Raw genomic sequence first — 13,503 nt, forward strand, 5'->3', positions numbered from 1 at the left:
CCACTTCTAGTAGCTGATCTGGAGGTGTGAATTCCAAGAGAGGAGAAGCTGCTTTTGTAGTTAGCGAGCCATTCACAGTCTTTGTTTAATCCTGAGTTGATTGTGTCAAACTTGAAGATGAACTGTAGCTCAGCAGTTTCTCTTTGAAGTCTGGTCCTGAAGTTTTTTTTGCGGCAGGATGGCTACCTTTAGATCTGCAATTGTGTGTCCAGGAAGATTGAAGTGTTCCCCTACAGGTTTTTGTATGTTGCCATTCCTAATATCTGATTTGTGTCCATTGATTCTTTTACATGGGGACTGTCCAGTTTGGCCGATGTATATAGCAGTGGGGCATTGTTGGCACATGATGGCATATATTACGTTAGTAGATGTGCAGGAGAATGAACCAGTGACAGTATGGCTGATCTGGTTAGGTCCTGTGATGGTGTTGCTGGTGTATATATGTGGGCAGAGTTGGCACCGAGGTTTGTTGCATGGATTGGTTCCTGAGTTAGAGTTATTATGGTGCGGTGTGTAGTTGCTGGTGAGAATATGCTTCAGGTTGGCGGGTTGTCTGTGGGCAAGGACTGGCCTGTCTCCCAAGGCCTGTGAAAGTGAGGGATCATTGTTCAGGATGGGTTGTAGATCACTAATGATGCGTTGGAGAGGTTTTAGCTGAGGACTGTAGGTGATGGCCAGTGGTGTTCTGTTGATTTCTTTCTTGGGCTTGTCCCGTAGCAGGAGGCTTCTGGGTACACGTCTGACTCTGTTAGTCTGTCTCCTTACTTCCTCGTGTGGGTATCGTAGTTTACAGAATGCTTGTTGAAGATCTTGTAGGTGTAGGTCTTTGTCTGAGGGGTTGGAGTATATGCGGTTGTACCTCAGTTCTTGGCTGTAAACAATGGATCGTGTGGTGTGTCCGGGATGGAAGCTGGAGGCATGCAGGTCAGCAGGTTTTCGGTATAGGGTGGTGTTGATGTGACCGTCACTTATTTGCATCATGGTGTCCAGGAAATGGACCTCCCGTGTAGACTGGACCATGCTGAGGTTGATGGTGGGGTGGAAGCTGTTGAAATCGTGGTGAAATTCTTCCAGAGTCTCTTTCCCATGGGTCCAGATGATGAAGATGTCATCGATGTAGCGTAAGTAGAGAAGGGGTGTAAGTGGATGAGAGCTGAGGAAGCGTTGTTCCAGGTCAGACATAAAAATGTTGGCGTATTGTGGGGTCATGCAGGTGCCCATAGCAGTGCCACTGGTCTGGAGGTATATATTGTCACCAAATCTGAAATAGTTGTGTGTGAGGATAAATTCACAGAGTTCAGCCACCAGTTGTGCTGTGGCATCATCAGAGATACTGTTCCTGACAGCTTGTACTCCATCTGCATGTGGGATGTTTGTGTAGAGAGCCTCTACATCCATGGTGGCTAGGATGGTGTTTTCTGGAAGATCACCAATGCATTGTAGTTTTCTCAGGAAATCCATAGCGTCATGGAGGTAACTGGAAGTGCTGGTGGTGTAGGGTCTGAGTGAGAGTCCACATAGCCACTACGGATTTCCTGAGAAAACTACAATGCACACCAGTGTGTACAGGGCCAGCCAGGTGGAGGCACTGCCATTGTACATTCTTTATGAACAAGGGACTGCATCAAGGGGGTGGATAGGTTTTCCCCAACCATCAACATCACCACGGGGGTACTCAGGATCTCCTTTTATGTCAAGACCATCAGGTGCCTAGGCACACCTGAGTGTGACCTGCTCCCGAGTAACTCGGGAAGGAAAAAGGAGGTTACACTGTGAAGAGGCAGGCAGCATGAGAGCAGGGACATGGGCTAAGGGGCAGTACAGGGACAGGGTGAGGGTCTTGAGAGGGGGACAGAGGGGAGGGAACAGACTTGCATTGTGCACTGCTGCTGCTGGGGGCTCGTGAGCAATGGCACCAGGTGGCAGGAGCTTCTGTCAGATCACAGCAGGATGGAGGGATACTGCCTTGGGGCCCTACTTACTGCAAATCCCATGGCAGTGGGGAACCCAGCTGCCCAGGAACTGGCTGTTTCCCTGGGTGCTGCCCCCACAGCATCAGCCCCACCCCCATAGAGCTGGGGTCTCCCCTTCAGAGCAAGGCAGCTCATTCTTTTGCTGGGAACCCTCCCCTTCTTCTGGAAATCAGCTTTCTCCATGGGTGGCAGGCAATACAGGCAAGGGAGGGAAGTGCCTTCCCAGAAATCTGGGCTGACCCAGCCTCTCCTACTCTGGCCAGCTGGGAAGAGTGGCACTCCAGCTGCAGTGTGGCTGCCTGGCTGCTTCAGGGGAGCTGGGGCCAGGGCCATCCAGTTGTTCCTGGTGCCGGGGTCACATGGCTCCACATCTGCTCTTGCAACCACCTGGCTTCCCAGTGGCTACTGGGGCCAGAGCTTGCTCCCAGAGCTGGGGCCAGACCCATGGAGCTGCTCCCAGGGCTGGGACTGGGGTCACAATGCTCCTGGGATGTGGCAGGAGGAAGCTAGAGCTGTTCAGTGCTCTGGGAGCTGGGGTGGGGAAGTTGTATTCAATAGTCTTCGGGAGTGGGGGGGAGGAGGACATCATAATGGAGGGCACTGGGGGTGTGGGATGGGACCAGTGGCCACAATGGGGATAGGCTCTGATAGGCATGCAAGGGGTGGGGCTGGAGCTTGCTTTGCCAAGCCAGGCCTTCACCCACAGTCATCTCCCCCCCACATGCTACCAGCTGTGCACTAGCTGGCAGCACAGAACAGCATGTAGGGTGGGCAGCATGTGCTCACCATGCAGGAGGGGTGGGGTGAGCAGGGCCAACACTCAGCCCCTCCTACAGGGAGATTTAAGAGCTTGTTGCTGCTCTTCCCCCTGGCAGTGTAGGGGCCTGCTCTGGTGCCCCACACTGCCTGGTGGGGTATGAGAGGCAAGAGCACTGCGCCAGCATCCACTCCACTATATGTGAAAATGATCTGTGGGTACTGGCAAATGTGCCAGGCTCTATCTCAAAAGGCCTGATCTAGAACACATTAAAGTAAATGGAAAAAATGATCCTGACTTCAGTAGTCTTTTATTAAGTTCCTTTCAAAAAAGGAATGTCCAGGGGGAAAATACAGTTCTTACCATGATAGCTCGCAGGCGTGCTACCAAAGGAACTGAGAAACCAGTTACTCTTCTTTTGCCATTCTCTAAATGCTTTGAAGGAGAAATACAGTGTTTCTGTAAGCACTACTACCTTGGGGAAATGAAGGCACAATATGTAGGGAAGCAGAGCAAACTTCTTCACAGTGTCCCCATCAATATACCTCAACTTTTAATGTAAGGGTTCATTCTCTAGTACTGTATAAGTTGTTCTTCACTCATGCCATTCCTTCCTTGCCGTTATGGTAAAACTATTGAAACAAGTCAAAAGTAGGGGAAATGGGATGGTGATAAGGAAACCTATCTCCTAATGACAGGACTTAGTCAATCAATATACTTCACCTGAACCAACAAATATTAATTGGAAATAATTTCTCTCCTCCACCATCACTGGAAACAGCCACTTATCTCAAGAGAAACGGCTACTCAGTGAACAAGAGCAGTTAAAATGGAATCTCTGACTATATCATTTACAGAGGAAAAGAAAAGATAATATGACAGGGGTCAGCAAAATGAAATATTCCATTGAAGTGGATAGATTGAACTTTCTGTTCCCATTCTCACAATGTAAAAAGTCAAAGAAATCAAAAGGCAACAAATTTAAAACTGATGATAGATGATACTTGTAATTAGAAAGTGAACTCACAGATACTCAGAGAGCATAGAAAGATTCTCAATACGGTTAAAATTTTCTATGAATAATAAGAATATGCGCAATTACGTTTAGATAGGAATGAGTAAGAGAGATAAATTCTCATGGTTTTGGATATAATAGGGAGCACTAACAGCCTGGCCTGAGGAAAAAGAGCAAGATATTGCTTATGGTGAAAAATTGTTACTTTCTCTGAAGAATTTAGCATTTGCAACTGAAAAACAAGGGATACCAGGCCAGAGAGATCTTTGGCGTGATAAATTTTGGCAACTCCTATTTTCTTAGTTCAGGAACAATAAAATAGGAAAGAATTTAAGCCCAATACTGCAATTCACTAATATGCAAAAGCCCTAGACTCTCAGTGAGACTTAAATATGTATTAAAATGTCTATATGTTTATGAACGATCAAACTTATTCATATTATGTGCACACTAGCATTAAGAGTCAAGCTTACTTTGTATATACTCAGTCCTCGCCAGGGAACAAAAATACCTGCTTAATAAAATGTTAGCAGTCGTCTACTATAGTCTGTGCTAAGAAACTTCTCTATCTTAAAGGCAGAGTGTCTTTGTAATTTATAAGTGAAAAGCTATAAAAGTCCATGTACAATATAGAACTGTAGCACATTGCTTTCCCTATGGAGTGCTGGTTGATTTGCTCAAAGTGAGGTTGGATCTTGTTCTCTGCTCAGAGAAGAATAAACTTTGAAATGGAACATCATTATTACATTGTCCTGAGCCTTGCCATTTTTTTGGGATTGTGCTATGCAATTGACAACTCATTTATTACTGTTAGATAATATGAAATAATATGAAATGTAAATGTAAATTCTGGTAATGTTTATAATTTTTATGGAAAATTAGGGTTTGTTGTATAGCAAATTTGTTTTAAAAACAAGAAGTGAACTAATAGAAGATTGGTTGGGTTTTTTTTAATGTTATCTATACTTTTTATATCTCACTATTTTTTTAATTTAAGAAAAGAGAAAATGTTTACAACGAAGAAATCTGGTAAGAATTTGCAAGGAAGAAGGGTCAGAGTCACAAAAGGGAACGAGGTGGGAAAGCTGCACCAAGCAGAGGAAGATGTTAAGTCTGCGGTGCCAACATTCGGCATAATGCCCCTAGGAGTGATGTAGAACATATTTGGGAGAGGAAATTACTGCACATCTAAAAGAGGTGTTGAAGTGATGCAGCTGTTTATTAAAATGCAAGATGTTGAATCCATGAATAGCAGCTTCTTCTTGGCATTCAGGGAATACTAGCTGTCACAGTGTACACAGAATCCTATAACTAACTACACCATTTTGCTCTTTACTCTAACTGGATCAGTGGATTCTAATAGAATCGGGTCAGCCCACATAGCACCACTCAACATGGAATAAAAAAATGCCTGATTCACACACCACTGAAATCATTGGGAACCTCACCATTGGTTTCAGTGAGCGCTGAATCAGACTCAGTGCACTTCAATACTTAGTATCTGTCAGAGTCTTGTGAAGAAAAACAGGAAATGTATTATCATGGGCACTGCACAGATTAGTAAAATAAGCCACACAAGGAACAAATATGTTCAAAGTCATCCAGTGGCATGTAGAAAAGGATCAGTGATTCATAAAACCCTATCACTTGCTGTCAGTCAAATGATACCTATATTCTGTAACTCCTTTATAGGCCAAAACTTCAGTAACACAGAATAGTCTGGCTAATAACAAACTTGAAGTATACACGGACTGCATCTACAGGTAGGCACACCATTAAAGTGCAAGTATTTATAACTGAAGAAGACACAGAGAGATATATTGTTATAACAATGAGGACTGTCAAGATGAAACATATGCTATGTCTACATTGGTACTTTCTCACGCAAAAACTCTTTTGCAGAAGAGTTCTTCTGCAAAAACTCTTCCAGAAGAGGGTGTCTACACTGGCATGTGTTTTTGCGCAAGAGATGTGCTTTTGCACAAGAGCATCCATGCCAGTGTAGATGCTCTCTTGCGCAAGAAAGTTCTGATGGCCATTTTAACCATAGGGCTTTCTTGTGCAAGAAATTCATGTTGCCTGTCTACACTGGCCTCTTCTGGAAGAGCTCTTGTGTAAGACAGCTTATTCCTGAGTGGGAGTGTCAGAGTTCTTGCACAAGAAGCCCTGATTTTATACATTAGAATGTCAGTTTACTTGCGAAAGAACGCGTGGCCAGTATAGACAGGCAGCAAGTTTTTGTGGAAGAGCGGCCGCTTTTGCGCCGGATCGCACCAGTGTAGACACAGCCATGGTGGCTAAATTAAGCTTTTGGAACAATATGCATCATTTAAATCATTTAAGAGATGAGATCAATACAAATAAAAAAGTTTCTTAATGTTTAAAATATTCGTTACATTAGCCAACATACTTCCTCTGTGAAACGAAGGTCTCTAGTTGGTTTAAATAAATATTTATAAAGTACTGATTGATCTTCTGCATTTTTATGTGTAAATTGCCATTGAGACTAAAATAAATACCATTTCACCTCTTGACATGAAAGTAATGTAGAAGTTTATTTTCTAATTCCTTCTAATATATTAGTTAAGGAAACATTTCTGTGGCAGAATGTCATTATCTTCAAAGAAAGAAGTGACAAACATTTTCAAGAAAATACCTACAGGGCCAAGATTTTCTGGTTAGCTAGTGATTTTTGAATTCTGAATTTTTGTATGCCCGTTGTGAGACCCCATGAATGGGCCTGATTTTTAGAGAGTTGAGATTGGCCATATTATGAAATTTGTGCCTCTAAAAGACATCCCAAGTTGCACACCTAAAAACTGAGGCATCCAGAATGGCTCTTTGCTTTTGAAAAATTAACTTTCTATCATTAGCATGTTATGATTTAAGAATCAAACGTAAGAGGCAGCATTAATCTGTTTGGCTGTTTCATTATACCTTCTGAAATTGACAATGACTCATTGAACTTCTGAATGTCAAAGCTGACTGGAATTTGGGACCAAAGGAATAGTGTTATTAGTGTCCTTAAAATCAGGAATAAGGGATCTTCCGGAAAAGGCTTTATTTTCTGAAAGATCCCGTCTAGACTGGTGCTTTTCTCCGGCAAAGCCCCAAGCTGGAAAAAAGCGGCAGCCATGTTCATGCAAATACCGCGGTGGATATTTAAATCCCCCGCGGCATTTGCAATTCCGACTGGTCTCATTAGCATCCCTTTTCCGGAAAAGGGTGCCAATGTAGACACAGCCATGGAGTTTGGGTCCATGGAGTGCTATTAGCCAGGGGGTAGAATGGTGTCCCTGGCCTCTGTTTGTGGAAGGCGGGAGATGGATGGCATGAGACGAATGGCTTGGTCATTGTCTTTGGTCCATCCCCTCCAGGGTATCTAGTGTTGGCTGCTGTTGGCAGACAGGCTACGGGGCTAGATGGACCTTTGTTCTGACCCAGTACGGCCATTCTTATGTTCTTATGTTCTAAGCTCAGGACTCAGGGTCGGGGGTCTCACTGGACCAACTTGATTTTCATGCAAACCTGCTCCTGGGTTTGCATGTGGCCTTTGGTGGCCAGGCTGGCAGCTATCCTGCCCTAGATGGCCACTTTCCTGTGCCTAGTGTGGAGGTCGTGGATGTTGGAGGCCTCCCCCCCCAAACCTGGATAAGGTCCACGATCTCCACACTAGACCAGGCGGGCGCCTGCCTCTTGCGGCCCCGGGCAGGCTCCTGGGAGCCACCAGCGTGGTCCCGGGAAGAGGCGGAGGGCTGGGTGGCAGCGGGTGGCTGGCTCGTGCCATGCCAGGTGCAGGGTCTGTTGGCTGGGTGCTGGCAGGCTTGCACCTGGCACGGGCACCGTAGCCAGACCGTGGCCCTTTAAGGGCTCCGGGGCTGGGAGGGGGGGCAGAAGAGTTTCCCTGGCTGTGCCCAGAGTGGCCATCAGGGCAAGCTGGGGGGGGCTAGCCTCCCACTAGTTCGAATTAAGTGGCTACACAGCCCTTAATTCGAACTACTTAATTCGAACTAGGCGTTAGTCCTCGTAGAATGAGGTTTACCTAGTACGAATTAAGCGCTCTGCTAGTTCGAATTAAGTTTGAAGTAGCGGTTTTCATGTATAGAGCCTATTAAAGTTAATTCGAACTAATGGCTGTTAGTTCAAATTAACTTTGTAGTGTAGACATACCCTTAGAGACCAACAGAATATATAGAGAGAATCATGAGCCTTTGTGGGTAAAACCCACTTCATCAGTTTCTAAGTTGCCACAGGACTACTCGTTGTTTTTAAAGTTACAGAAAAATACGGCTACCTCACTAAGACTTCTTGTCTATGTACAAAGTTTCATTACACTTTGTTAGAATTTTCAGGCTTGACGGATGCAAAGATCCTCTGTCTTTTTAACCCTAAAGAAAAGCTACAGCACAACAAGAGCTACAAAAAATTCATCTGTAATTCCTGCAAAACCAAAGCAAAGTGTTTTGCCTGATGAGCAACTGGAGAACTAGTTAATTACTTTTTATACACATGAAAGTATAGTAAAGCTTTTATATTATGATAGTGATAAAAGAAAGACTAGAAGTCTTATCAACAGGCAAATGTATGAAAATGCTCTCAACTGTTTCTCACTTACTATAGCTCTGTTCTTTTTGAGATACAAGAGTCTATTTGCAATGACAAAATGAGTGCAATAAGAAATATTTGTGCATGTATTTACATGACATCAAAACATTAATTCTTATAGTTTTTTTCTTTAAAAAAGCACAACTAAAAGCAATGAAGACTGTTCAGTAAACTGAACAAAGTTATGTCATACTGCAAAGTGTGCTCTAGCCTTTACACTCCTGGCTTCAAACTTACAGTTCAGTTGTCTTCTGCCAAATGTATGGTGAAGGATCACACTGAAGTGCAATCCACACTGAAATGATTTGGAGTGCAGGTGGCTAATCAAGATTTTAGTCTAAGCGCTCCCACATTAATTTATCTTTAAAGAGCTAGTGCAGTTAAATGAAATGTGTATGTTGATGAAGTACTGAGGGCAGACCTTCAGGAAACTGGGGAAAAAATAACTGAGTAGTCTGCAGAAAATGTAATGGTTTCCATTTACAGGTATTAACCAGCAAGACAGCATAGCAAAGAAATGACCATAACCAGTTTGCATGACCAGTTGGCATCTTTTATCCCATGTGACAATGCAAAATTCTTACTAATAAATCAATAAAAATCAAACAATATGTCTTGGGGTACTCTGCACAGCTATCCTCGTGGAACTAGGTGTACCTAATCCGAATAGGAAACCTAATCCGAACTACCTAGTTCGTGTCGAGTGTAGCCGCGGGCACGGAGTCCGAACTAGTGGACATTTAAAAATGGCAGCACCCGGCAATATGCAAATGAAGCCCGGGAAATTCAAATCCAGGGCTTCGTTTGCAACTCCGGTTGCCTACATTAACCACCCTAGTTTGAACTAGGGTGGTAGTGTAGACATACTCTAATAGACTTCAACAGGGTCTGAAATTCAGCCATGAGCTCTGAATTAATCAGGAGGAGGAGTAACCTAAAGGCTTGCTCACAGAAATTTGGATTCTCTCCCCACTTGATTTCTCCTCACATGCGGTGGAGACAGATTTACACAGGGAGCAACCTGATCCTGTTGCTTCCAGCCCTTGCATCTGGAAACTGTTCCTTGGTACTCCTAACTTACACCCATGGGGTGCGTCTACACTGCTGGGCTTAACTCAAAATAAGCTATACAAATTGAGCTATGCCAATTGTGTGTCTCATTTAAAAATAGCTCATTTCAAAATAGGGAGCATCTACACAGCACTTATTTTGAAATACAGCACCTTTACTCCTCATACAATGAGGGTTTTAGGACTCAGAGTAAGAAGTCTTCCAGCTTGACAGAATGGTGACACTCTTTCAAAATAACTGCCTGCTGTGTAGACGTGGACTATATTATTTTGGAATAACACTAGTTATTTTGAAATAGTGTTGCAGTGTAGACATACCTTTAGGCTGTGTCTAGACTGGCAAGGTTTTCTGCAAAATCAGCTGCTTTTACGGAAAAACTTGTCATCTGTCTACACTGGCTGCTTGAATTTCCGCAAGAACACTGACTTCCTACTGTAAGAAATCAGTTCTTCTTGCGGAAATACTATGCTGCTCCCATTCGGGCAAAAGCCCTCTTGCGCAAATCATTTGCACAAGAGGGCTAGTGTAGACAGCACAGTACTGTTTTGCGCAAAAAAGCACCGATGGCTAAAATGGCGATCGGGGCTTTTTTGTGCAAAAGTGCGTCTACATTGGCACGGACGCTTTTCCGCAAAAAGTGCTTTTGCGGAAAAGCTTCCGTGCCAATCTAGACGCTCTTTTTCGCAAATGCTTTTAACGGAAAACTTTTCCGTTAAAAGCATTTGCGGAAAATCATGCCAGTCTAGACATAGCCTTAGTGATTTCTGTTCTGTGCTCCTCCTGGATGGCAGCCAATCACTTGCACACCAAAGCCCCCTTCAATGGAGTGTCAGGGATTTCACGATCTCTGTCAGCGGTGTACATAGGGAGAGCTCATCTGTACAAGAGCAATTCTCGTCTGTCTTTTTCTGGCCTGTTTCATTCCACAGTGGATTTGGCAGACCAGAGAAATCAGGGACACCTTTATTCAGTGTGAAGGTAGCTTTTTCATCTTCAAGTCAGATGATCATTTTCTTTTTCCTTTACAGCAAAAATGAAGTGAGGGACAGAACAAAAGCCAATTTTAAATGTGTCAAAATTAAATAAAATCTTCTGCATATTGCTAGTAGCATAATGTATATGACACTAGCACCCAGAAGCTGTAACCAAGATTTGGGCCTTGTTCTGGGCACCATAGAAGACAGATGAGAGTGGACCAGTACAGGTCAGTATAGTGTCCTGGCAAGAAGAGGCTGCTGGTACCAGGCCGATGTGAAAGTGCTGCCACAGCAATTCTCTAACATCAATGCCCTTTTTGCTCCTCACTCTTGGTAGGGTCCAGAAGAGCCGCTGACATGGGGGGAGCAAAAGAGGCAGTTTCCCCAGGGCTTGGTGACTTAAAAAGGAGTCCTGAGTCTTTCAAATAGCCACCAGAGCACCATGGTTCCCAACAGCTGCCACTGCAGATCTAGGCATAGTAGGGGGAGTCAGGTCACCAGCCTCACCCCTTCTGCCCAAGGATCTGCACTTTTCAGGGCTCAAAGCTTCCCCTCCCTGCTTTCTCAGGACCCTGGCCGCCCCAGGCTGCATAACCGTGAATCCTGGTACTTACTTTCCCCCTGTGTAGGAGTGCATCTACACTGCACATTTTTTTCTGGAATCACATCCATTATTCAATACTAGCATCCACGCTGAAATGGCGTTATTTCAAAAGAAAGCCAGTAAATAACAGAAGCCAGTAATCCTCATTCCATGGGGAATAAAGCCTTTTTCAGAAGAGGGTTTGTGTGGATGCAGAACAGGGAGTTTTGTAAAAAAACAAAAAACAAAAAAAAGACGTCCAGGAAATCGCACAGGTGCCCTGCTGGCCACTCCATCCACACTCATTGGAACTCTATAGTTCCTGTTCCCCCAAGAGCTCTTAAAGCTGCAGACACAGGGGACAGTGCTTACGGCAGGAAGCGGGCTCTCAGAACCTCCAGCCACAGCACAGCTGCCAGTGCCTGACATCTGGGCACCACGTCCCAGCCACAATCCCCCCAAGAGCTCTCTGCCCATCCCAGGGAGCATGCTCAGGTCTCCCAGGAGATCATGGGCCACAAGAGGTGTGTGCTTTCCTGGTCTGGGTCGGCGATCCTGGTCCTCCTGGAGGTGTGGGGCAACAGGGAGAACCTCCAGAATCTCCACTCCAGATAATGCTATGCTGATATAGATGGCTGGACGTCCAAGAGCCTGGCCACAAAGGGTCACACCAGGCCTGGAGCAGGTCTGGAGCAAAGTGAAAGAGAACCGGCAGGCCTATGCCAGAGCAAGGGAGCACAGCTCATGCTCTGGGGCAAGACACCACTTCTGTCCCTATTTTGAGGACCTGTACCACATCCTGGGGGATCAGTGCAGCCTCCTTCCCCACCCCTGAAGGAGGCGGAGGATGTGGCGAGCACAGTGACCACCATCACCCTGGAGCCAGTACTCTATGCCCTGGATGTGTCCCAGGCATCCTTCAAGGCTGGGGAGGGATCATCAGGTGAGTGGTCTGAGTTTTTCACATACACAGAGTGGGTGTGGCGGGGGTTGAGAAGCTGTGGTGCAATCATCACTCAGACTTCTCAGCCTGGCCATTGCGCTGCAGTCCACCAGGACTCAGCACTGGAGCACGCCTGAGCTCCTGCTCACAGGATCTGGGGAGTCCACCCACACACCACCAGCCAGTGCTGGAGACAAGGACACATGCCCACACACAGACTCTGCAGTGCCTTGCTCGAGACATCACCAGCTCCCAGGGACAGCGCTGCCAGGCGCAGGTGTGTGTGCAACACCAATGGAAGCCCAGGCTGCTTGGGGCCCCTCTTCCAGCCATTGGATCCCAGTGTGGCCGGACACTTCCCTTGCCTGCTTGTCCTCCCCATCCAAGATTCTCAGAGAGGTAGGCAAGCAAGCACAAGAGCCTGAGAAATGGCTGTTCAGGGGGGTCCCTGTAAGCACACGTCTCAGGCAGCAGCAGCTCGAGGAAACAACTGCCTGACCTGGTTCTGAGTGGCCTTAAATGTGAGATAGTGTCCAATCAGTGTGGACACTATCGTTCAAAATTACACATCGCTATTTCATTGTGCTTTTTGTGTCTAGACACTCTATTTCAAAATAAGCTTTTCTGGAAGACCTCTTCTGGAAAAGCTTATTCCGAAAGAAGCTTGCAATGCAGACATACCATAGAAGTCATAGAAAGAAATATTCCCTGCCCCAGAGCTCTTGTAATTTAAACAGACCACACACATCAAGGGTGGGAGAATGAATTATTGTCACTTGCATTTTTCTGATGCCAAATTGAGGCAGAGAGAGATTAAGTAATTTGCCCAGTCACACAAAATATCTGGCTCAGAGCCAGGAAATGAACTAAGTCCTTTTTCCCGGCACTGCGCTACCTTAACCACAAAATTATCCTTCCATATAAATTTCAATTTTCTGCTCTATATATCCACATTTCTGGCAGCCTGATGTGTGTCCAGGGACAGGGTGATAACAATCTTTGTCAAATACTGATTGTCATGTGACCACCCCCCCATTCATTTTAATGAACACGAGTGTTAACTCCAGAACATATAATTTCCACTGATTTGCTTTGAAAGCTGTTGGAACTATTCATCTTCAGCTTCTCATAGGGTATCTCTACACTGTGGACTCCCTAAAGTGTACTTGCTGTAAAATAGATGTGAACTGAACCTTAGGGCAATGTATCTGAGGCGAGCATAGCAGGATGGAAAAATCTGAAGTTAAATGGGCACCTGTATTTGGCATCCTTGGGCATATCACGTTAGGTGCAGCGTACAGTGCATGGGTGAGAACCTGAACTGATTTCATTCTTTGCAGCAAAATGGTCTGATGTGAGAATTTATTGGAGATGAACTGATCAGAAGGGAGCAAGAAAGGGTGAATTAATTTGATTAATCGATGGGGGGGGGTGAACTGATATGATTAATGAGTTGATTTACATGATTGTATTGACCATTTTATTTAATTTCATAATGGTAGAGAGCCAAATTAAGCCCCTCCTTGTGGTAAGCATAGTACAGATATAGAATGAAAAGATCCCTGCTGCAAAGAACATG

At 45.0% G+C, this 13,503-nt stretch overlaps 1 long non-coding RNA gene across 1 annotated transcript in view; it reads left to right on the plus strand.

The window, feature by feature from the left end:
* Positions 1-10,996, plus strand: part of LOC142830611 (uncharacterized) — a 32,493-nt gene extending 21,497 nt beyond the window's left edge. The window contains exons 2-3 of the long non-coding RNA XR_012906017.1: positions 5,438-5,508; positions 10,450-10,996. This is a non-coding gene — a long non-coding RNA (uncharacterized LOC142830611). The remainder of the gene's footprint in view (positions 1-5,437; positions 5,509-10,449) is intronic.
* Positions 10,997-13,503: the final 2,507 nt, after the last annotated feature.

The sequence above is a fragment of the Pelodiscus sinensis genome, chromosome 9, assembly GCF_049634645.1.
Source record: "Pelodiscus sinensis isolate JC-2024 chromosome 9, ASM4963464v1, whole genome shotgun sequence".
NCBI classification, from domain to species: domain Eukaryota; kingdom Metazoa; phylum Chordata; order Testudines; family Trionychidae; genus Pelodiscus; species Pelodiscus sinensis.